At 40.1% G+C, this 22,703-nt stretch overlaps 15 non-coding genes across 15 annotated transcripts; 4 read left to right on the top strand and 11 right to left on the bottom strand.

Annotated features, from left to right (window-relative positions):
* The first annotated feature begins 4,075 nt into the window (after window positions 1-4,075).
* LOC130658302 (5S ribosomal RNA) lies at window positions 4,076-4,194 on the top strand. The gene has a single exon (XR_008985519.1). It is a non-coding gene; the product is annotated as a 5S ribosomal RNA (ribosomal RNA).
* Window positions 4,195-4,544: 350 nt separating this feature from the next.
* On the bottom strand, window positions 4,545-4,709 carry LOC130660256 (U1 spliceosomal RNA). Its single transcript, XR_008987456.1, has one exon. It is a non-coding gene; the product is annotated as a U1 spliceosomal RNA (small nuclear RNA).
* Window positions 4,710-4,894: 185 nt separating this feature from the next.
* On the bottom strand, window positions 4,895-5,086 carry LOC130661501 (U2 spliceosomal RNA). The gene has a single exon (XR_008988693.1). It is a non-coding gene; the product is annotated as a U2 spliceosomal RNA (small nuclear RNA).
* A 322-nt stretch (window positions 5,087-5,408) lies between these two features.
* On the bottom strand, window positions 5,409-5,481 carry Trnar-acg (transfer RNA arginine (anticodon ACG)). Its single transcript has one exon. It is a non-coding gene; the product is annotated as a tRNA-Arg (tRNA).
* A 4,458-nt stretch (window positions 5,482-9,939) lies between these two features.
* Window positions 9,940-10,058, top strand: LOC130658300 (5S ribosomal RNA). The gene has a single exon (XR_008985516.1). It is a non-coding gene; the product is annotated as a 5S ribosomal RNA (ribosomal RNA).
* Window positions 10,059-10,408: 350 nt separating this feature from the next.
* On the bottom strand, window positions 10,409-10,573 carry LOC130660255 (U1 spliceosomal RNA). Its single transcript, XR_008987455.1, has one exon. It is a non-coding gene; the product is annotated as a U1 spliceosomal RNA (small nuclear RNA).
* A 185-nt stretch (window positions 10,574-10,758) lies between these two features.
* On the bottom strand, window positions 10,759-10,950 carry LOC130661301 (U2 spliceosomal RNA). Its single transcript, XR_008988494.1, has one exon. It is a non-coding gene; the product is annotated as a U2 spliceosomal RNA (small nuclear RNA).
* A 322-nt stretch (window positions 10,951-11,272) lies between these two features.
* On the bottom strand, window positions 11,273-11,345 carry Trnar-acg (transfer RNA arginine (anticodon ACG)). The gene has a single exon. It is a non-coding gene; the product is annotated as a tRNA-Arg (tRNA).
* Window positions 11,346-15,814: 4,469 nt separating this feature from the next.
* Window positions 15,815-15,933, top strand: LOC130658299 (5S ribosomal RNA). Its single transcript, XR_008985515.1, has one exon. It is a non-coding gene; the product is annotated as a 5S ribosomal RNA (ribosomal RNA).
* A 350-nt stretch (window positions 15,934-16,283) lies between these two features.
* LOC130660253 (U1 spliceosomal RNA) lies at window positions 16,284-16,448 on the bottom strand. The gene has a single exon (XR_008987454.1). It is a non-coding gene; the product is annotated as a U1 spliceosomal RNA (small nuclear RNA).
* A 185-nt stretch (window positions 16,449-16,633) lies between these two features.
* LOC130661300 (U2 spliceosomal RNA) lies at window positions 16,634-16,825 on the bottom strand. The gene has a single exon (XR_008988492.1). It is a non-coding gene; the product is annotated as a U2 spliceosomal RNA (small nuclear RNA).
* Window positions 16,826-17,147: 322 nt separating this feature from the next.
* On the bottom strand, window positions 17,148-17,220 carry Trnar-acg (transfer RNA arginine (anticodon ACG)). Its single transcript has one exon. It is a non-coding gene; the product is annotated as a tRNA-Arg (tRNA).
* Window positions 17,221-21,690: 4,470 nt separating this feature from the next.
* Window positions 21,691-21,809, top strand: LOC130658298 (5S ribosomal RNA). Its single transcript, XR_008985514.1, has one exon. It is a non-coding gene; the product is annotated as a 5S ribosomal RNA (ribosomal RNA).
* A 350-nt stretch (window positions 21,810-22,159) lies between these two features.
* LOC130660252 (U1 spliceosomal RNA) lies at window positions 22,160-22,324 on the bottom strand. Its single transcript, XR_008987453.1, has one exon. It is a non-coding gene; the product is annotated as a U1 spliceosomal RNA (small nuclear RNA).
* Window positions 22,325-22,509: 185 nt separating this feature from the next.
* Window positions 22,510-22,701, bottom strand: LOC130661299 (U2 spliceosomal RNA). Its single transcript, XR_008988491.1, has one exon. It is a non-coding gene; the product is annotated as a U2 spliceosomal RNA (small nuclear RNA).
* Window positions 22,702-22,703: the final 2 nt, after the last annotated feature.

The following is a 22,703-nucleotide window of genomic DNA, read 5'->3' as shown; positions in this document are numbered from 1 at the left end:
TATACGATGTACAGAAACACACATTTCTGTTTTCGCGCCAAATCAATTCCCGGGAGTGGTACTTTTACGTCCGCATCCTTCGCACCGTCTTAAATTATATCTCATTTACACGGTAATGTTTAGTATACTTCTACTGTGATAACAAGCATCGTTTATCGTTGGATTGTTGTAAGAAAACATTAAAAATGAGTGAAGCAGCTTCTCCAAAGAAAATCGCACCCAAGAAGAAACCTGCTGCAAAGAAGACAGCTGATCACCCTAAATATGTGGACATGATCAAGGCTGCTATCGCTACCCTAAGGGAACGCGGTGGTTCATCTCGCCAAGCTATTACAAAATATATTCATGCAAATTACAAAGTTGCTGAAAACTCAGATCATCATCTGAAAATGGCTCTTAAACGAGGAGTAACATCAGGCGATTTGATTCAAACTAAAGGCACTGGTGCTTCTGGATCATTCAAGCTAGGTCAGGTAAAAAAAGAAAAACCTAAGAAAAAGGCCGCAGCAAAAAAGCCAACGGCAAAGAAGCCTACTGCAAAGAAAAGTACACCAAAAAAGAAGCCAGCAAAGAAGAGCACGCCAAAGAAAGCAGCAAAGAAGCCTGCCACAAAGAAAGCCTCGGCTAAGAAACCAGCAGCTAAGAAACCCACAAAGAAGCCTGTTGCTAAAAAACCTGCAGCAAAGAAGGTCAAAAAGACTCCCAAAAAGGCAGCAAAGAAGACCGCAAAAAAATAATTTGTGTGTATCTGGCTATTACATTAACAAACGGCTATTTTTATAGCCACACATTTACAAAAAAACATTATCTTGGTACAAAGTTAAACTTGTTTAAGTCACTTAAACAGTTAAAAAAGAGTAATTTTAAGATTAGATTCCCTAAGTTTAAGTATTTTCGTTTTTAAATTTCTTATTTTCTTGCTTTTACTTTTCTTGCCCTTCATATTTTTAACATTGTCAAACTTTATGTAGCATAAAATTTTTATGTAGCATAAAATTTAAACAGAAAGCAGAACAAAGTTTGATATAAAAAGCTAGCCGTAATATTTTTTATGGATGTGTGGCTATAAAAATAGCCGTTTTTTGTTTGGTAAGATGCTTAGGCACGTTCCCCACGAATTCTTCTTGCCAACTGGATGTCTTTAGGCATGATTGTAACTCGTTTTGCGTGAATGGCACACAAGTTAGTATCCTCGAACAAGCCAACAAGGTACGCTTCAGAAGCCTCTTGCAGAGCCATAACGGCTGTGCTCTGGAATCGCAGATCTGTTTTGAAGTCCTGAGCAATTTCTCGCACAAGACGCTGGAAAGGCAACTTGCGGATCAAGAGCTCGGTTGACTTCTGGTATCTTCTGATTTCTCTGAGAGCAACTGTACCAGGTCTGTAACGATGTGGTTTTTTCACTCCTCCAGTAGCTGGTGCGCTTTTCCTCGCAGCTTTAGTGGCGAGTTGTTTTCGTGGAGCCTTTCCTCCAGTAGATTTACGTGCAGTTTGCTTTGTACGAGCCATATTTTAAGAAGTCGATGTAGTACGGATACACAAGACGGTCTAAAATGCACTATCGCGCCAAAGTTTTATTTCTCATATTGATTGACAGCTAAGGTTCAAAACAAACCATTTGATTGGTGCTAAGAAAGTAATTTCTGATTGGCTGCATAATGACATTACGCTCATTACTTTAACATTTTTATAAAATCTGTGTTTTTTGGCTACGGGAAAACGGCTGTATCTTCTGATACACAAAAGCTTTTGACTTTTTTTTTTTTTAGTAAGTAGCAGAAGGTTTGGCGAATTCCAACGATGCCAAATTTATTGCCTTACTGAAACATTAAGACCACGAATTTTTAAAAAAACTACAGTTTTACTTAAAAAAATGTACAAAATGTTCGGAACATTTTGTAATGACGCAACTCTATTGGTTAATTAGGGTGTTTCCACGAGCAGTAGGTAATTTTATGGCCTCTTTTTAAAGCTGTCTGAATTCTGTTAACTCAAACGTTGTTTTTGTACTCGTTCTGTACGCAACTATATCAATATGTCTGGACGCGGAAAAGGAGGTAAAGGATTGGGAAAAGGAGGTGCTAAACGTCACCGAAAAATTCTTCGTGATAACATTCAGGGAATCACAAAACCTGCTATTCGACGTCTTGCTCGACGAGGTGGTGTCAAACGTATCTCTGGCCTTATCTATGAGGAAACCAGAGGTGTACTGAAGGTTTTCTTAGAGAATGTTATTCGTGATGCTGTAACCTACACAGAGCACGCTAAACGCAAGACCGTTACCGCTATGGATGTTGTTTATGCCTTAAAACGTCAAGGAAGAACTCTTTACGGATTCGGAGGTTAAGCGTTGTCATTGCTCAACAAAAACGGCTATTTTTATAGCCACAAATCTTTTAAAACATTACTTTGTGCACGCTTCCAAATTACACAATGTGTAAAGTCTTGTCACAGTTACATTTATTGCTATACGATACTATGTCATATATGACACAAAAAAAATTTAGAAATACTTTGTAGGGTTAATTTGCCTGGGAGTGTTTCCGTGAAAAGCTGGGTTAAGTTAAATGTAAGCAATAACATGGATCAATGTACTTGTCTTTTCTGCAAGTACAGCTAATAATACGTATGAAAAGTGAAGCTAATCCACACACACACATGGGGAAGTATTTTAAATGTAGGCTAGTGTTCTTAAGCACATTATTTAGAAGTTTTATTAACTTCGGTTAACTTGTAGTGACGCCAAGTAAATGTTTTTTTAAAGATGTGTGGTCTTAAAAAAGACCGTTTGTGTTTGGTAGACGTTGGTTTACTTGCTGCTTGTGTATTTTGTGACGGCTTTTGTTCCTTCACTGACTGCGTGTTTTGCAAGTTCTCCAGGCAAGAGAAGACGTACTGCGGTTTGAATTTCACGAGAAGAGATGGTCGACTTTTTGTTTTGAAGAGCCAAACGCGAAGCTTCGGAAGCAATGCGCTCAAAGATGTCGTTGACAAATGAGTTCATGATGCTCATAGCTTTGCTTGAAACTCCGACATCTGGGTGAACTTGTTTCAAAACATTGTAGATGTAAATAGCATAACTTTCCTTTCTCTTTCTCTTGCGTTTCTTTTCACCAGTTCCACCAATCTTTCCTCCTTTTTTGCCGGCTCTTTTTTCACCTTTCTTGGCTACTTTAGGTGCCTGTTTTCCTCCTTTAGCTGCTGCGTCAGACATGGTTAAAAATTTTTGCTACTTAACTTGTAAATAAGCATTAAACTGCAAGTCAAAACTTTTTGTTTATAAGTAAAAAAATCGGATCGAATTCGATCCGAAAACGCCGATACGCAATTTAATTGGTTAAAAAAAAATCTTTTGTTTAATACTTAATTATGATTGGTTAAAAAAACATGATTTCGATCCTATTTTTATGATGAAAAAACGAGTAAAGTTTATTTCGTTAACACTTACGTTAAATATTCGTACGTTTTTGTATTAACTTACAAATCAAATCGCAGTTATGTCTGGACGTGGAAAAGGTGGAAAAGCTAAGGCTAAAGCCAAGACAAGATCCTCAAGAGCTGGACTTCAATTTCCAGTCGGTAGAGTGCATAGATTCCTTCGTAGAGGGCACTATGCTAACCGAATTGGATCTGGAGCACCAGTTTACTTAGCAGCCGTCTTGGAATATTTATCTGCTGAGATATTGGAGTTGGCTGGTAACGCAGCAAGAGACAACAAAAAAGCTAGGATTATTCCAAGACATTTACAATTGGCTGTTCGTAATGATGAAGAATTAAACAAACTTTTGAGCGGTGTAACCATTGCAGCTGGTGGTGTTTTGCCAAACATTCAAGCTGTCTTACTCCCAAAGAAGAACGACAAAGGACAGAAGAAGTAAACCGCTACACTCAGAAAACAACGGCTATTTTTATAGCCACACATCTTTAAAAAAACATTGTTTTTTTCACAAAACTATAACCTTAAAGTCTAATAGATAATCCATGCATACGCCTTGTCCTAAGTAACTCAAAGAAATTAAATAAAAAAATTTGATCACAACGTCAAAATAAATTGCACGTATTTGCCCCTACTAATGTCTACGGCCATACCACGATGAACACACCCGTTCTCGTCTGATCACGGAAGTTAAGCATCGTCGGGCCGGGATAGTACTTGGATGGGGGACCGCCTGGGAACTCCCGGTGTCGTAGGCTTTTCATTTTCATTTGTTGCCTTTTCATTTCAATGGTGCTGTGATATATTTCTTGTTATAACAATTAAGGAACGTGGCGGTTGTTGAAAGTGTTTCCTATGACATTTTCCTACGACATTTTCAGGTGATAGTACGAGAAAAAAGAGCTTTCAAATGCATACAAACTCGATCTATTGCCGATCATCCAATAACCCTGACGGAATGGCAAATAAAATAAAATTCCGCCGCCTTCCGAGGACTTATATCGCAATCACGTTTCGTAACAGCCAAGCGAGGTTTTACCTTAGCGTTTAAGTCACCACCGACATTTGGCCGCGCAACTTTTCTAAGCTCATTCATTTTGACTTAAGGAGGGGGCGAGCGCGGACGCAGGCCCCCACTACCAGAAATTGTACGGTCGAGTTACTGACGTTTGCAGTAATCGCAGAGGTCAGCCCAAGCGTAGTGCAATGCAAGAGCCTCACTCTGGAAGAAAACCCTCATTGATCAGTCTTTACTTCCCCGTCAGGTAAGTATGAGTTGGAACTGCACCGTAGCATGAGGGTACCCTTCAAAGTTTGTTAATGCTTGTGGCTTGAGTGTGTTATAAACTGCCGTGTCGCGGGGCATAGGCTGTATTCTCCCCCAGTGTACGCGTTTTGTTCCCGCCGTAGACTATGCAGAGTGCCGTCGGAAAGAGGACTGCTATTATTCTTTTATTGCTTATGTGGGCCGCCATCGGTAATAGTGCAACACGAAGGCAACCCGTGGTCACGGCGTGAATGAATCCACCTCCATGACCCAAGGCCAAAAATCAGATTAATATACTGACCATTCAGAGAATGGCCTACCAGATATTAAACTGATAAGAACAGATACTACACTTGATCTTAGCCATTAGGCCGAGAAGCGATAAAGAACAAGCGTTGCCATGATAGGCATCGTCCACACACCGTAACTGCTTGTGGAGCATGTCACGTTACTGTAAAGCTTACAACTGTCACCGCGTACGGATGGACGGCGACATAGTAAAAATCACGGCTGTTGATTTAGCCGTAGGATGGAGAGCGACTGTAGCGAGTGGATGGTAACTTACATGAATGCTAACAAAGGCGACGATACTAAGTGCGTGATATTACTTTCCAATATGACTGCGTACATTCCGTTTATCAACGCATTACGCCAGAACGTGCGCGCGCGTTACACAGTAGACCATGCAGCCGAAATGCGACAGTGCGACCCTGCCAGGAGTCGAACCTGGAATCCCCTGATTCGTAGTCAGATGCCTTATCCATTGGGCCACAGGGCCATGCTTATGACTTCGCCCCATCGTTATTTTGGCTTGCGCATTCGTTTTACTTACGACAGAATTCTTCGTGTTTGTAGCCATGAAAGAAAGGGACTTCTGTGAGTGAATTTTTTTACTGTGGTCTAATAAAAAAGTCGAAACGCAGTGCCCAATATATGAATTGCTCCTAATAGCCGGAAACAGGCCGTGTCGATGATGTAGGCCGACATACGCAACGCAAACCAAAGAACGCTTTATGAAAATCCTAACACGGGCGCGGAAGAAGCCCAAATTAACAGAGTAGATGTAATGCTGAAGACCTCAAACTCCAGCAGCTTCTCTTTCAGACTATTGCGTCGTGCTACAAATAAAAATTAACATGCTTTCGCATAGTCGCGGCTCCCAAAACGGACATTATACGATGTACAGAAACACACATTTCTGTTTTCGCGCCAAATCAATTCCCGGGAGTGGTACTTTTACGTCCGCATACTTCGCACCGTCTTAAATTATATCTCATTTACACGGTAATGTTTAGTATACTTCTACTGTGATAACAAGCATCGTTTATCGTTGGATTGTTGTAAGAAAACATTAAAAATGAGTGAAGCAGCTTCTCCAAAGAAAATCGCACCCAAGAAGAAACCTGCTGCAAAGAAGACAGCTGATCACCCTAAATATGTGGACATGATCAAGGCTGCTATCGCTACCCTAAAGGAACGCGGTGGTTCATCTCGCCAAGCTATTACAAAATATATTCATGCAAATTACAAAGTTGCTGAAAACTCAGATCATCATCTGAAAATGGCTCTTAAACGAGGAGTAACATCAGGCGATTTGATTCAAACTAAAGGCACTGGTGCTTCTGGATCATTCAAGCTAGGTCAGGTAAAAAAAGAAAAAGGCCGCAGCAAAAAAGCCAACGGCAAAGAAGCCTACTGCAAAGAAAAGTACACCAAAAAAGAAGCCAGCAAAGAAGAGCACGCCAAAGAAAGCAGCAAAGAAGCCTGCCACAAAGAAAGCCTCGGCTAAGAAACCAGCAGCTAAGAAACCCACAAAGAAGCCTGTTGCTAAAAAACCTGCAGCAAAGAAGGTCAAAAAGACTCCCAAAAAGGCAGCAAAGAAGACCGCAAAAAAATAATTTGTGTGTATCTGGCTATTACATTAACAAACGGCTATTTTTATAGCCACACATTTACAAAAAAACATTATCTTGGTACAAAGTTAAACTTGTTTAAGTCACTTAAACAGTTAAAAAAGAGTAATTTTAAGATTAGATTCCCTAAGTTTAAGTATTTTCGTTTTTAAATTTCTTATTTTCTTGCTTTTACTTTTCTTGCCCTTCATATTTTTAACATTGTCAAACTTTATGTAGCATAAAATTTTTATGTAGCATAAAATTTAAACAGAAAGCAGAACAAAGTTTGATATAAAAAGCTAGCCGTAATATTTTTTATGGATGTGTGGCTATAAAAATAGCCGTTTTTGTTTGGTAAGATGCTTAGGCACGTTCCCCACGAATTCTTCTTGCCAACTGGATGTCTTTAGGCATGATTGTAACTCGTTTTGCGTGAATGGCACACAAGTTAGTATCCTCGAACAAGCCAACAAGGTACGCTTCAGAAGCCTCTTGCAGAGCCATAACGGCTGTGCTCTGGAATCGCAGATCTGTTTTGAAGTCCTGAGCAATTTCTCGCACAAGACGCTGGAAAGGCAACTTGCGGATCAAGAGCTCGGTTGACTTCTGGTATCTTCTGATTTCTCTGAGAGCAACTGTACCAGGTCTGTAACGATGTGGTTTTTTCACTCCTCCAGTAGCTGGTGCGCTTTTCCTCGCAGCTTTAGTGGCGAGTTGTTTTCGTGGAGCCTTTCCTCCAGTAGATTTACGTGCAGTTTGCTTTGTACGAGCCATATTTTAAGAAGTCGATGTAGTACGGATACACAAGACGGTCTAAAATGCACTATCGCGCCAAAGTTTTATTTCTCATATTGATTGACAGCTAAGGTTCAAAACAAACCATTTGATTGGTGCTAAGAAAGTAATTTCTGATTGGCTGCATAATGACATTACGCTCATTACTTTAACATTTTTATAAAATCTGTGTTTTTTGGCTACGGGAAAACGGCTGTATCTTCTGATACACAAAAGCTTTTGACTTTTTTTTTTTTTAGTAAGTAGCAGAAGGTTTGGCGAATTCCAACGATGCCAAATTTATTGCCTTACTGAAACATTAAGACCACGAATTTTTAAAAAAACTACAGTTTTACTTAAAAAAATGTACAAAATGTTCGGAACATTTTGTAATGACGCAACTCTATTGGTTAATTAGGGTGTTTCCACGAGCAGTAGGTAATTTTATGGCCTCTTTTTAAAGCTGTCTGAATTCTGTTAACTCAAACGTTGTTTTTGTACTCGTTCTGTACGCAACTATATCAATATGTCTGGACGCGGAAAAGGAGGTAAAGGATTGGGAAAAGGAGGTGCTAAACGTCACCGAAAAATTCTTCGTGATAACATTCAGGGAATCACAAAACCTGCTATTCGACGTCTTGCTCGACGAGGTGGTGTCAAACGTATCTCTGGCCTTATCTATGAGGAAACCAGAGGTGTACTGAAGGTTTTCTTAGAGAATGTTATTCGTGATGCTGTAACCTACACAGAGCACGCTAAACGCAAGACCGTTACCGCTATGGATGTTGTTTATGCCTTAAAACGTCAAGGAAGAACTCTTTACGGATTCGGAGGTTAAGCGTTGTCATTGCTCAACAAAAACGGCTATTTTTATAGCCACAAATCTTTTAAAACATTACTTTGTGCACGCTTCCAAATTACACAATGTGTAAAGTCTTGTCACAGTTACATTTATTGCTATACGATACTATGTCATATATGACACAAAAAAAATTTAGAAATACTTTGTAGGGTTAATTTGCCTGGGAGTGTTTCCGTGAAAAGCTGGGTTAAGTTAAATGTAAGCAATAACATGGATCAATGTACTTGTCTTTTCTGCAAGTACAGCTAATAATACGTATGAAAAGTGAAGCTAATCCACACACACACATGGGGAAGTATTTTAAATGTAGGCTAGTGTTCTTAAGCACATTATTTAGAAGTTTTATTAACTTCGGTTAACTTGTAGTGACGCCAAGTAAATGTTTTTTTAAAGATGTGTGGTCTTAAAAAAGACCGTTTGTGTTTGGTAGACGTTGGTTTACTTGCTGCTTGTGTATTTTGTGACGGCTTTTGTTCCTTCACTGACTGCGTGTTTTGCAAGTTCTCCAGGCAAGAGAAGACGTACTGCGGTTTGAATTTCACGAGAAGAGATGGTCGACTTTTTGTTTTGAAGAGCCAAACGCGAAGCTTCGGAAGCAATGCGCTCAAAGATGTCGTTGACAAATGAGTTCATGATGCTCATAGCTTTGCTTGAAACTCCGACATCTGGGTGAACTTGTTTCAAAACATTGTAGATGTAAATAGCATAACTTTCCTTTCTCTTTCTCTTGCGTTTCTTTTCACCAGTTCCACCAATCTTTCCTCCTTTTTTGCCGGCTCTTTTTTCACCTTTCTTGGCTACTTTAGGTGCCTGTTTTCCTCCTTTAGCTGCTGCGTCAGACATGGTTAAAAATTTTTGCTACTTAACTTGTAAATAAGCATTAAACTGCAAGTCAAAACTTTTTGTTTATAAGTAAAAAAATCGGATCGAATTCGATCCGAAAACGCCGATACGCAATTTAATTGGTTAAAAAAAAAATCTTTTGTTTAATACTTAATTATGATTGGTTAAAAAAACATGATTTCGATCCTATTTTTATGATGAAAAAACGAGTAAAGTTTATTTCGTTAACACTTACGTTAAATATTCGTACGTTTTTGTATTAACTTACAAATCAAATCGCAGTTATGTCTGGACGTGGAAAAGGTGGAAAAGCTAAGGCTAAAGCCAAGACAAGATCCTCAAGAGCTGGACTTCAATTTCCAGTCGGTAGAGTGCATAGATTCCTTCGTAGAGGGCACTATGCTAACCGAATTGGATCTGGAGCACCAGTTTACTTAGCAGCCGTCTTGGAATATTTATCTGCTGAGATATTGGAGTTGGCTGGTAACGCAGCAAGAGACAACAAAAAAGCTAGGATTATTCCAAGACATTTACAATTGGCTGTTCGTAATGATGAAGAATTAAACAAACTTTTGAGCGGTGTAACCATTGCAGCTGGTGGTGTTTTGCCAAACATTCAAGCTGTCTTACTCCCAAAGAAGAACGACAAAGGACAGAAGAAGTAAACCGCTACACTCAGAAAACAACGGCTATTTTTATAGCCACACATCTTTAAAAAAACATTGTTTTTTTCACAAAACTATAACCTTAAAGTCTAATAGATAATCCATGCATACGCCTTGTCCTAAGTAACTCAAAGAAATTAAATAAAAAAATTTGATCACAACGTCAAAATAAATTGCACGTATTTGCCCCTACTAATGTCTACGGCCATACCACGATGAACACACCCGTTCTCGTCTGATCACGGAAGTTAAGCATCGTCGGGCCGGGATAGTACTTGGATGGGGGACCGCCTGGGAACTCCCGGTGTCGTAGGCTTTTCATTTTCATTTGTTGCCTTTTCATTTCAATGGTGCTGTGATATATTTCTTGTTATAACAATTAAGGAACGTGGCGGTTGTTGAAAGTGTTTCCTATGACATTTTCCTACGACATTTTCAGGTGATAGTACGAGAAAAAAGAGCTTTCAAATGCATACAAACTCGATCTATTGCCGATCATCCAATAACCCTGACGGAATGGCAAATAAAATAAAATTCCGCCGCCTTCCGAGGACTTATATCGCAATCACGTTTCGTAACAGCCAAGCGAGGTTTTACCTTAGCGTTTAAGTCACCACCGACATTTGGCCGCGCAACTTTTCTTAGCTCATTCATTTTGACTTAAGGAGGGGGCGAGCGCGGACGCAGGCCCCCACTACCAGAAATTGTACGGTCGAGTTACTGACGTTTGCAGTAATCGCAGAGGTCAGCCCAAGCGTAGTGCAATGCAAGAGCCTCACTCTGGAAGAAAACCCTCATTGATCAGTCTTTACTTCCCCGTCAGGTAAGTATGAGTTGGAACTGCACCGTAGCATGAGGGTACCCTTCAAAGTTTGTTAATGCTTGTGGCTTGAGTGTGTTATAAACTGCCGTGTCGCGGGGCATAGGCTGTATTCTCCCCCAGTGTACGCGTTTTGTTCCCGCCGTAGACTATGCAGAGTGCCGTCGGAAAGAGGACTGCTATTATTCTTTTATTGCTTATGTGGGCCGCCATCGGTAATAGTGCAACACCAAGGCAACCCGTGGTCACGGCGTGAATGAATCCACCTCCATGACCCAAGGCCAAAAATCAGATTAATATACTGACCATTCAGAGAATGGCCTACCAGATATTAAACTGATAAGAACAGATACTACACTTGATCTTAGCCATTAGGCCGAGAAGCGATAAAGAACAAGCGTTGCCATGATAGGCATCGTCCACACACCGTAACTGCTTGTGGAGCATGTCACGTTACTGTAAAGCTTACAACTGTCACCGCGTACGGATGGACGGCGACATAGTAAAAATCACGGCTGTTGATTTAGCCGTAGGATGGAGAGCGACTGTAGCGAGTGGATGGTAACTTACATGAATGCTAACAAAGGCGACGATACTAAGTGCGTGATATTACTTTCCAATATGACTGCGTACATTCCGTTTATCAACGCATTACGCCAGAACGTGCGCGCGCGTTACACAGTAGACCATGCAGCCGAAATGCGACAGTGCGACCCTGCCAGGAGTCGAACCTGGAATCCCCTGATTCGTAGTCAGATGCCTTATCCATTGGGCCACAGGGCCATGCTTATGACTTCGCCCCATCGTTATTTTGGCTTGCGCATTCGTTTTACTTACGACAGAATTCTTCGTGTTTGTAGCCATGAAAGAAAGGGACTTCTGTGAGTGAATTTTTTTACTGTGGTCTAATAAAAAAGTCGAAACGCAGTGCCCAATATATGAATTGCTCCTAATAGCCGGAAACAGGCCGTGTCGATGATGTAGGCCGACATACGCAACGCAAACCAAAGAACGCTTTATGAAAATCCTAACACGGGCGCGGAAGAAGCCCAAATTAACAGAGTAGATGTAATGCTGAAGACCTCAAACTCCAGCAGCTTCTCTTTCAGACTATTGCGTCGTGCTACAAATAAAAATTAACATGCTTTCGCATAGTCGCGGCTCCCAAAACGGACATTATACGATGTACAGAAACACACATTTCTGTTTTCGCGCCAAATCAATTCCCGGGAGTGGTACTTTTACGTCCGCATACTTCGCACCGTCTTAAATTATATCTCATTTACACGGTAATGTTTAGTATACTTCTACTGTGATAACAAGCATCGTTTATCGTTGGATTGTTGTAAGAAAACATTAAAAATGAGTGAAGCAGCTTCTCCAAAGAAAATCGCACCCAAGAAGAAACCTGCTGCAAAGAAGACAGCTGATCACCCTAAATATGTGGACATGATCAAGGCTGCTATCGCTACCCTAAAGGAACGCGGTGGTTCATCTCGCCAAGCTATTACAAAATATATTCATGCAAATTACAAAGTTGCTGAAAACTCAGATCATCATCTGAAAATGGCTCTTAAACGAGGAGTAACATCAGGCGATTTGATTCAAACTAAAGGCACTGGTGCTTCTGGATCATTCAAGCTAGGTCAGGTAAAAAAAGAAAAACCTAAGAAAAAGGCCGCAGCAAAAAAGCCAACGGCAAAGAAGCCTACTGCAAAGAAAAGTACACCAAAAAAGAAGCCAGCAAAGAAGAGCACGCCAAAGAAAGCAGCAAAGAAGCCTGCCACAAAGAAAGCCTCGGCTAAGAAACCAGCAGCTAAGAAACCCACAAAGAAGCCTGTTGCTAAAAAACCTGCAGCAAAGAAGGTCAAAAAGACTCCCAAAAAGGCAGCAAAGAAGACCGCAAAAAAATAATTTGTGTGTATCTGGCTATTACATTAACAAACGGCTATTTTTATAGCCACACATTTACAAAAAAACATTATCTTGGTACAAAGTTAAACTTGTTTAAGTCACTTAAACAGTTAAAAAAGAGTAATTTTAAGATTAGATTCCCTAAGTTTAAGTATTTTCGTTTTTAAATTTCTTATTTTCTTGCTTTTACTTTTCTTGCCCTTCATATTTTTAACATTGTCAAACTTTATGTAGCATAAAATTTTTATGTAGCATAAAATTTAAACAGAAAGCAGAACAAAGTTTGATATAAAAAGCTAGCCGTAATATTTTTTATGGATGTGTGGCTATAAAAATAGCCGTTTTTTGTTTGGTAAGATGCTTAGGCACGTTCCCCACGAATTCTTCTTGCCAACTGGATGTCTTTAGGCATGATTGTAACTCGTTTTGCGTGAATGGCACACAAGTTAGTATCCTCGAACAAGCCAACAAGGTACGCTTCAGAAGCCTCTTGCAGAGCCATAACGGCTGTGCTCTGGAATCGCAGATCTGTTTTGAAGTCCTGAGCAATTTCTCGCACAAGACGCTGGAAAGGCAACTTGCGGATCAAGAGCTCGGTTGACTTCTGGTATCTTCTGATTTCTCTGAGAGCAACTGTACCAGGTCTGTAACGATGTGGTTTTTTCACTCCTCCAGTAGCTGGTGCGCTTTTCCTCGCAGCTTTAGTGGCGAGTTGTTTTCGTGGAGCCTTTCCTCCAGTAGATTTACGTGCAGTTTGCTTTGTACGAGCCATATTTTAAGAAGTCGATGTAGTACGGATACACAAGACGGTCTAAAATGCACTATCGCGCCAAAGTTTTATTTCTCATATTGATTGACAGCTAAGGTTCAAAACAAACCATTTGATTGGTGCTAAGAAAGTAATTTCTGATTGGCTGCATAATGACATTACGCTCATTACTTTAACATTTTTATAAAATCTGTGTTTTTTGGCTACGGGAAAACGGCTGTATCTTCTGATACACAAAAGCTTTTGACTTTTTTTTTTTTAGTAAGTAGCAGAAGGTTTGGCGAATTCCAACGATGCCAAATTTATTGCCTTACTGAAACATTAAGACCACGAATTTTTAAAAAAACTACAGTTTTACTTAAAAAAATGTACAAAATGTTCGGAACATTTTGTAATGACGCAACTCTATTGGTTAATTAGGGTGTTTCCACGAGCAGTAGGTAATTTTATGGCCTCTTTTTAAAGCTGTCTGAATTCTGTTAACTCAAACGTTGTTTTTGTACTCGTTCTGTACGCAACTATATCAATATGTCTGGACGCGGAAAAGGAGGTAAAGGATTGGGAAAAGGAGGTGCTAAACGTCACCGAAAAATTCTTCGTGATAACATTCAGGGAATCACAAAACCTGCTATTCGACGTCTTGCTCGACGAGGTGGTGTCAAACGTATCTCTGGCCTTATCTATGAGGAAACCAGAGGTGTACTGAAGGTTTTCTTAGAGAATGTTATTCGTGATGCTGTAACCTACACAGAGCACGCTAAACGCAAGACCGTTACCGCTATGGATGTTGTTTATGCCTTAAAACGTCAAGGAAGAACTCTTTACGGATTCGGAGGTTAAGCGTTGTCATTGCTCAACAAAAACGGCTATTTTTATAGCCACAAATCTTTTAAAACATTACTTTGTGCACGCTTCCAAATTACACAATGTGTAAAGTCTTGTCACAGTTACATTTATTGCTATACGATACTATGTCATATATGACACAAAAAAAATTTAGAAATACTTTGTAGGGTTAATTTGCCTGGGAGTGTTTCCGTGAAAAGCTGGGTTAAGTTAAATGTAAGCAATAACATGGATCAATGTACTTGTCTTTTCTGCAAGTACAGCTAATAATACGTATGAAAAGTGAAGCTAATCCACACACACACATGGGGAAGTATTTTAAATGTAGGCTAGTGTTCTTAAGCACATTATTTAGAAGTTTTATTAACTTCGGTTAACTTGTAGTGACGCCAAGTAAATGTTTTTTTAAAGATGTGTGGTCTTAAAAAAGACCGTTTGTGTTTGGTAGACGTTGGTTTACTTGCTGCTTGTGTATTTTGTGACGGCTTTTGTTCCTTCACTGACTGCGTGTTTTGCAAGTTCTCCAGGCAAGAGAAGACGTACTGCGGTTTGAATTTCACGAGAAGAGATGGTCGACTTTTTGTTTTGAAGAGCCAAACGCGAAGCTTCGGAAGCAATGCGCTCAAAGATGTCGTTGACAAATGAGTTCATGATGCTCATAGCTTTGCTTGAAACTCCGACATCTGGGTGAACTTGTTTCAAAACATTGTAGATGTAAATAGCATAACTTTCCTTTCTCTTTCTCTTGCGTTTCTTTTCACCAGTTCCACCAATCTTTCCTCCTTTTTTGCCGGCTCTTTTTTCACCTTTCTTGGCTACTTTAGGTGCCTGTTTTCCTCCTTTAGCTGCTGCGTCAGACATGGTTAAAAATTTTTGCTACTTAACTTGTAAATAAGCATTAAACTGCAAGTCAAAACTTTTTGTTTATAAGTAAAAAAATCGGATCGAATTCGATCCGAAAACGCCGATACGCAATTTAATTGGTTAAAAAAAAAATCTTTTGTTTAATACTTAATTATGATTGGTTAAAAAAACATGATTTCGATCCTATTTTTATGATGAAAAAACGAGTAAAGTTTATTTCGTTAACACTTACGTTAAATATTCGTACGTTTTTGTATTAACTTACAAATCAAATCGCAGTTATGTCTGGACGTGGAAAAGGTGGAAAAGCTAAGGCTAAAGCCAAGACAAGATCCTCAAGAGCTGGACTTCAATTTCCAGTCGGTAGAGTGCATAGATTCCTTCGTAGAGGGCACTATGCTAACCGAATTGGATCTGGAGCACCAGTTTACTTAGCAGCCGTCTTGGAATATTTATCTGCTGAGATATTGGAGTTGGCTGGTAACGCAGCAAGAGACAACAAAAAAGCTAGGATTATTCCAAGACATTTACAATTGGCTGTTCGTAATGATGAAGAATTAAACAAACTTTTGAGCGGTGTAACCATTGCAGCTGGTGGTGTTTTGCCAAACATTCAAGCTGTCTTACTCCCAAAGAAGAACGACAAAGGACAGAAGAAGTAAACCGCTACACTCAGAAAACAACGGCTATTTTTATAGCCACACATCTTTAAAAAAACATTGTTTTTTTCACAAAACTATAACCTTAAAGTCTAATAGATAATCCATGCATACGCCTTGTCCTAAGTAACTCAAAGAAATTAAATAAAAAAATTTGATCACAACGTCAAAATAAATTGCACGTATTTGCCCCTACTAATGTCTACGGCCATACCACGATGAACACACCCGTTCTCGTCTGATCACGGAAGTTAAGCATCGTCGGGCCGGGATAGTACTTGGATGGGGGACCGCCTGGGAACTCCCGGTGTCGTAGGCTTTTCATTTTCATTTGTTGCCTTTTCATTTCAATGGTGCTGTGATATATTTCTTGTTATAACAATTAAGGAACGTGGCGGTTGTTGAAAGTGTTTCCTATGACATTTTCCTACGACATTTTCAGGTGATAGTACGAGAAAAAAGAGCTTTCAAATGCATACAAACTCGATCTATTGCCGATCATCCAATAACCCTGACGGAATGGCAAATAAAATAAAATTCCGCCGCCTTCCGAGGACTTATATCGCAATCACGTTTCGTAACAGCCAAGCGAGGTTTTACCTTAGCGTTTAAGTCACCACCGACATTTGGCCGCGCAACTTTTCTAAGCTCATTCATTTTGACTTAAGGAGGGGGCGAGCGCGGACGCAGGCCCCCACTACCAGAAATTGTACGGTCGAGTTACTGACGTTTGCAGTAATCGCAGAGGTCAGCCCAAGCGTAGTGCAATGCAAGAGCCTCACTCTGGAAGAAAACCCTCATTGATCAGTCTTTACTTCCCCGTCAGGTAAGTATGAGTTGGAACTGCACCGTAGCATGAGGGTACCCTTCAAAGTTTGTTAATGCTTGTGGCTTGAGTGTGTTATAAACTGCCGTGTCGCGGGGCATAGGCTGTATTCTCCCCCAGTGTACGCGTTTTGTTCCCGCCGTAGACTATGCAGAGTGCCGTCGGAAAGAGGACTGCTATTATTCTTTTATTGCTTATGTGGGCCGCCATCGGTAATAGTGCAACACCAAGGCAACCCGTGGTCACGGCGTGAATGAATCCACCTCCATGACCCAAGGCCAAAAATCAGATTAATATACTGACCATTCAGAGAATGGCCTACCAGATATTAAACTGATAAGAACAGATACTACACTTGATCTTAGCCATTAGGCCGAGAAGCGATAAAGAACAAGCGTTGCCATGATAGGCATCGTCCACACACCGTAACTGCTTGTGGAGCATGTCACGTTACTGTAAAGCTTACAACTGTCACCGCGTACGGATGGACGGCGACATAGTAAAAATCACGGCTGTTGATTTAGCCGTAGGATGGAGAGCGACTGTAGCGAGTGGATGGTAACTTACATGAATGCTAACAAAGGCGACGATACTAAGTGCGTGATATTACTTTCCAATATGACTGCGTACATTCCGTTTATCAACGCATTACGCCAGAACGTGCGCGCGCGTTACACAGTAGACCATGCAGCCGAAATGCGACAGTGCGACCCTGCCAGGAGTCGAACCTGGAATCCCCTGATTCGTAGTCAGATGCCTTATCCATTGGGCCACAGGGCCATGCTTATGACTTCGCCCCATCGTTATTTTGGCTTGCGCATTCGTTTTACTTACGACAGAATTCTTCGTGTTTGTAGCCATGAAAGAAAGGGACTTCTGTGAGTGAATTTTTTTACTGTGGTCTAATAAAAAAGTCGAAACGCAGTGCCCAATATATGAATTGCTCCTAATAGCCGGAAACAGGCCGTGTCGATGATGTAGGCCGACATACGCAACGCAAACCAAAGAACGCTTTATGAAAATCCTAACACGGGCGCGGAAGAAGCCCAAATTAACAGAGTAGATGTAATGCTGAAGACCTCAAACTCCAGCAGCTTCTCTTTCAGACTATTGCGTCGTGCTACAAATAAAAATTAACATGCTTTCGCATAGTCGCGGCTCCCAAAACGGACATTATACGATGTACAGAAACACACATTTCTGTTTTCGCGCCAAATCAATTCCCGGGAGTGGTACTTTTACGTCCGCATACTTCGCACCGTCTTAAATTATATCTCATTTACACGGTAATGTTTAGTATACTTCTACTGTGATAACAAGCATCGTTTATCGTTGGATTGTTGTAAGAAAACATTAAAAATGAGTGAAGCAGCTTCTCCAAAGAAAATCGCACCCAAGAAGAAACCTGCTGCAAAGAAGACAGCTGATCACCCTAAATATGTGGACATGATCAAGGCTGCTATCGCTACCCTAAAGGAACGCGGTGGTTCATCTCGCCAAGCTATTACAAAATATATTCATGCAAATTACAAAGTTGCTGAAAACTCAGATCATCATCTGAAAATGGCTCTTAAACGAGGAGTAACATCAGGCGATTTGATTCAAACTAAAGGCACTGGTGCTTCTGGATCATTCAAGCTAGGTCAGGTAAAAAAAGAAAAACCTAAGAAAAAGGCCGCAGCAAAAAAGCCAACGGCAAAGAAGCCTACTGCAAAGAAAAGTACACCAAAAAAGAAGCCAGCAAAGAAGAGCACGCCAAAGAAAGCAGCAAAGAAGCCTGCCACAAAGAAAGCCTCGGCTAAGAAACCAGCAGCTAAGAAACCCACAAAGAAGCCTGTTGCTAAAAAACCTGCAGCAAAGAAGGTCAAAAAGACTCCCAAAAAGGCAGCAAAGAAGACCGCAAAAAAATAATTTGTGTGTATCTGGCTATTACATTAACAAACGGCTATTTTTATAGCCACACATTTACAAAAAAACATTATCTTGGTACAAAGTTAAACTTGTTTAAGTCACTTAAACAGTTAAAAAAGAGTAATTTTAAGATTAGATTCCCTAAGTTTAAGTATTTTCGTTTTTAAATTTCTTATTTTCTTGCTTTTACTTTTCTTGCCCTTCATATTTTTAACATTGTCAAACTTTATGTAGCATAAAATTTTTATGTAGCATAAAATTTAAACAGAAAGCAGAACAAAGTTTGATATAAAAAGCTAGCCGTAATATTTTTTATGGATGTGTGGCTATAAAAATAGCCGTTTTTTGTTTGGTAAGATGCTTAGGCACGTTCCCCACGAATTCTTCTTGCCAACTGGATGTATTTAGGCATGATTGTAACTCGTTTTGCGTGAATGGCACACAAGTTAGTATCCTCGAACAAGCCAACAAGGTACGCTTCAGAAGCCTCTTGCAGAGCCATAACGGCTGTGCTCTGGAATCGCAGATCTGTTTTGAAGTCCTGAGCAATTTCTCGCACAAGACGCTGGAAAGGCAACTTGCGGATCAAGAGCTCGGTTGACTTCTGGTATCTTCTGATTTCTCTGAGAGCAACTGTACCAGGTCTGTAACGATGTGGTTTTTTCACTCCTCCAGTAGCTGGTGCGCTTTTCCTCGCAGCTTTAGTGGCGAGTTGTTTTCGTGGAGCCTTTCCTCCAGTAGATTTACGTGCAGTTTGCTTTGTACGAGCCATATTTTAAGAAGTCGATGTAGTACGGATACACAAGACGGTCTAAAATGCACTATCGCGCCAAAGTTTTATTTCTCATATTGATTGACAGCTAAGGTTCAAAACAAACCATTTGATTGGTGCTAAGAAAGTAATTTCTGATTGGCTGCATAATGACATTACGCTCATTACTTTAACATTTTTATAAAATCTGTGTTTTTTGGCTACGGGAAAACGGCTGTATCTTCTGATACACAAAAGCTTTTGACTTTTTTTTTTTTTAGTAAGTAGCAGAAGGTTTGGCGAATTCCAACGATGCCAAATTTATTGCCTTACTGAAACATTAAGACCACGAATTTTTAAAAAAACTACAGTTTTACTTAAAAAAATGTACAAAATGTTCGGAACATTTTGTAATGACGCAACTCTATTGGTTAATTAGGGTGTTTCCACGAGCAGTAGGTAATTTTATGGCCTCTTTTTAAAGCTGTCTGAATTCTGTTAACTCAAACGTTGTTTTTGTACTCGTTCTGTACGCAACTATATCAATATGTCTGGACGCGGAAAAGGAGGTAAAGGATTGGGAAAAGGAGGTGCTAAACGTCACCGAAAAATTCTTCGTGATAACATTCAGGGAATCACAAAACCTGCTATTCGACGTCTTGCTCGACGAGGTGGTGTCAAACGTATCTCTGGCCTTATCTATGAGGAAACCAGAGGTGTACTGAAGGTTTTCTTAGAGAATGTTATTCGTGATGCTGTAACCTACACAGAGCACGCTAAACGCAAGACCGTTACCGCTATGGATGTTGTTTATGCCTTAAAACGTCAAGGAAGAACTCTTTACGGATTCGGAGGTTAAGCGTTGTCATTGCTCAACAAAAACGGCTATTTTTATAGCCACAAATCTTTTAAAACATTACTTTGTGCACGCTTCCAAATTACACAATGTGTAAAGTCTTGTCACAGTTACATTTATTGCTATACGATACTATGTCATATATGACACAAAAAAAATTTAGAAATACTTTGTAGGGTTAATTTGCCTGGGAGTGTTTCCGTGAAAAGCTGGGTTAAGTTAAATGTAAGCAATAACATGGATCAATGTACTTGTCTTTTCTGCAAGTACAGCTAATAATACGTATGAAAAGTGAAGCTAATCCACACACACACATGGGGAAGTATTTTAAATGTAGGCTAGTGTTCTTAAGCACATTATTTAGAAGTTTTATTAACTTCGGTTAACTTGTAGTGACGCCAAGTAAATGTTTTTTTAAAGATGTGTGGTCTTAAAAAAGACCGTTTGTGTTTGGTAGACGTTGGTTTACTTGCTGCTTGTGTATTTTGTGACGGCTTTTGTTCCTTCACTGACTGCGTGTTTTGCAAGTTCTCCAGGCAAGAGAAGACGTACTGCGGTTTGAATTTCACGAGAAGAGATGGTCGACTTTTTGTTTTGAAGAGCCAAACGCGAAGCTTCGGAAGCAATGCGCTCAAAGATGTCGTTGACAAATGAGTTCATGATGCTCATAGCTTTGCTTGAAACTCCGACATCTGGGTGAACTTGTTTCAAAACATTGTAGATGTAAATAGCATAACTTTCCTTTCTCTTTCTCTTGCGTTTCTTTTCACCAGTTCCACCAATCTTTCCTCCTTTTTTGCCGGCTCTTTTTTCACCTTTCTTGGCTACTTTAGGTGCCTGTTTTCCTCCTTTAGCTGCTGCGTCAGACATGGTTAAAAATTTTTGCTACTTAACTTGTAAATAAGCATTAAACTGCAAGTCAAAACTTTTTGTTTATAAGTAAAAAAATCGGATCGAATTCGATCCGAAAACGCCGATACGCAATTTAATTGGTTAAAAAAAAAATCTTTTGTTTAATACTTAATTATGATTGGTTAAAAAAACATGATTTCGATCCTATTTTTATGATGAAAAAACGAGTAAAGTTTATTTCGTTAACACTTACGTTAAATATTCGTACGTTTTTGTATTAACTTACAAATCAAATCGCAGTTATGTCTGGACGTGGAAAAGGTGGAAAAGCTAAGGCTAAAGCCAAGACAAGATCCTCAAGAGCTGGACTTCAATTTCCAGTCGGTAGAGTGCATAGATTCCTTCGTAGAGGGCACTATGCTAACCGAATTGGATCTGGAGCACCAGTTTACTTAGCAGCCGTCTTGGAATATTTATCTGCTGAGATATTGGAGTTGGCTGGTAACGCAGCAAGAGACAACAAAAAAGCTAGGATTATTCCAAGACATTTACAATTGGCTGTTCGTAATGATGAAGAATTAAACAAACTTTTGAGCGGTGTAACCATTGCAGCTGGTGGTGTTTTGCCAAACATTCAAGCTGTCTTACTCCCAAAGAAGAACGACAAAGGACAGAAGAAGTAAACCGCTACACTCAGAAAACAACGGCTATTTTTATAGCCACACATCTTTAAAAAAACATTGTTTTTTTCACAAAACTATAACCTTAAAGTCTAATAGATAATCCATGCATACGCCTTGTCCTAAGTAACTCAAAGAAATTAAATAAAAAAATTTGATCACAACGTCAAAATAAATTGCACGTATTTGCCCCTACTAATGTCTACGGCCATACCACGATGAACACACCCGTTCTCGTCTGATCACGGAAGTTAAGCATCGTCGGGCCGGGATAGTACTTGGATGGGGGACCGCCTGGGAACTCCCGGTGTCGTAGGCTTTTCATTTTCATTTGTTGCCTTTTCATTTCAATGGTGCTGTGATATATTTCTTGTTATAACAATTAAGGAACGTGGCGGTTGTTGAAAGTGTTTCCTATGACATTTTCCTACGACATTTTCAGGTGATAGTACGAGAAAAAAGAGCTTTCAAATGCATACAAACTCGATCTATTGCCGATCATCCAATAACCCTGACGGAATGGCAAATAAAATAAAATTCCGCCGCCTTCCGAGGACTTATATCGCAATCACGTTTCGTAACAGCCAAGCGAGGTTTTACCTTAGCGTTTAAGTCACCACCGACATTTGGCCGCGCAACTTTTCTAAGCTCATTCATTTTGACTTAAGGAGGGGGCGAGCGCGGACGCAGGCCCCCACTACCAGAAATTGTACGGTCGAGTTACTGACGTTTGCAGTAATCGCAGAGGTCAGCCCAAGCGTAGTGCAATGCAAGAGCCTCACTCTGGAAGAAAACCCTCATTGATCAGTCTTTACTTCCCCGTCAGGTAAGTATGAGTTGGAACTGCACCGTAGCATGAGGGTACCCTTCAAAGTTTGTTAATGCTTGTGGCTTGAGTGTGTTATAAACTGCCGTGTCGCGGGGCATAGGCTGTATTCTCCCCCAGTGTACGCGTTTTGTTCCCGCCGTAGACTATGCAGAGTGCCGTCGGAAAGAGGACTGCTATTATTCTTTTATTGCTTATGTGGGCCGCCATCGGTAATAGTGCAACACCAAGGCAACCCGTGGTCACGGCGTGAATGAATCCACCTCCATGACCCAAGGCCAAAAATCAGATTAATATACTGACCATTCAGAGAATGGCCTACCAGATATTAAACTGATAAGAACAGATACTACACTTGATCTTAGCCATTAGGCCGAGAAGCGATAA

Source organism: Hydractinia symbiolongicarpus, chromosome 9 (assembly GCF_029227915.1).
Source record: "Hydractinia symbiolongicarpus strain clone_291-10 chromosome 9, HSymV2.1, whole genome shotgun sequence".
NCBI lineage: Eukaryota > Metazoa > Cnidaria > Hydrozoa > Anthoathecata > Hydractiniidae > Hydractinia > Hydractinia symbiolongicarpus.
The sequence above is the reverse complement of the archived record's forward strand: the minus strand, read 5'-3'. Positions and strand labels throughout refer to the sequence as shown.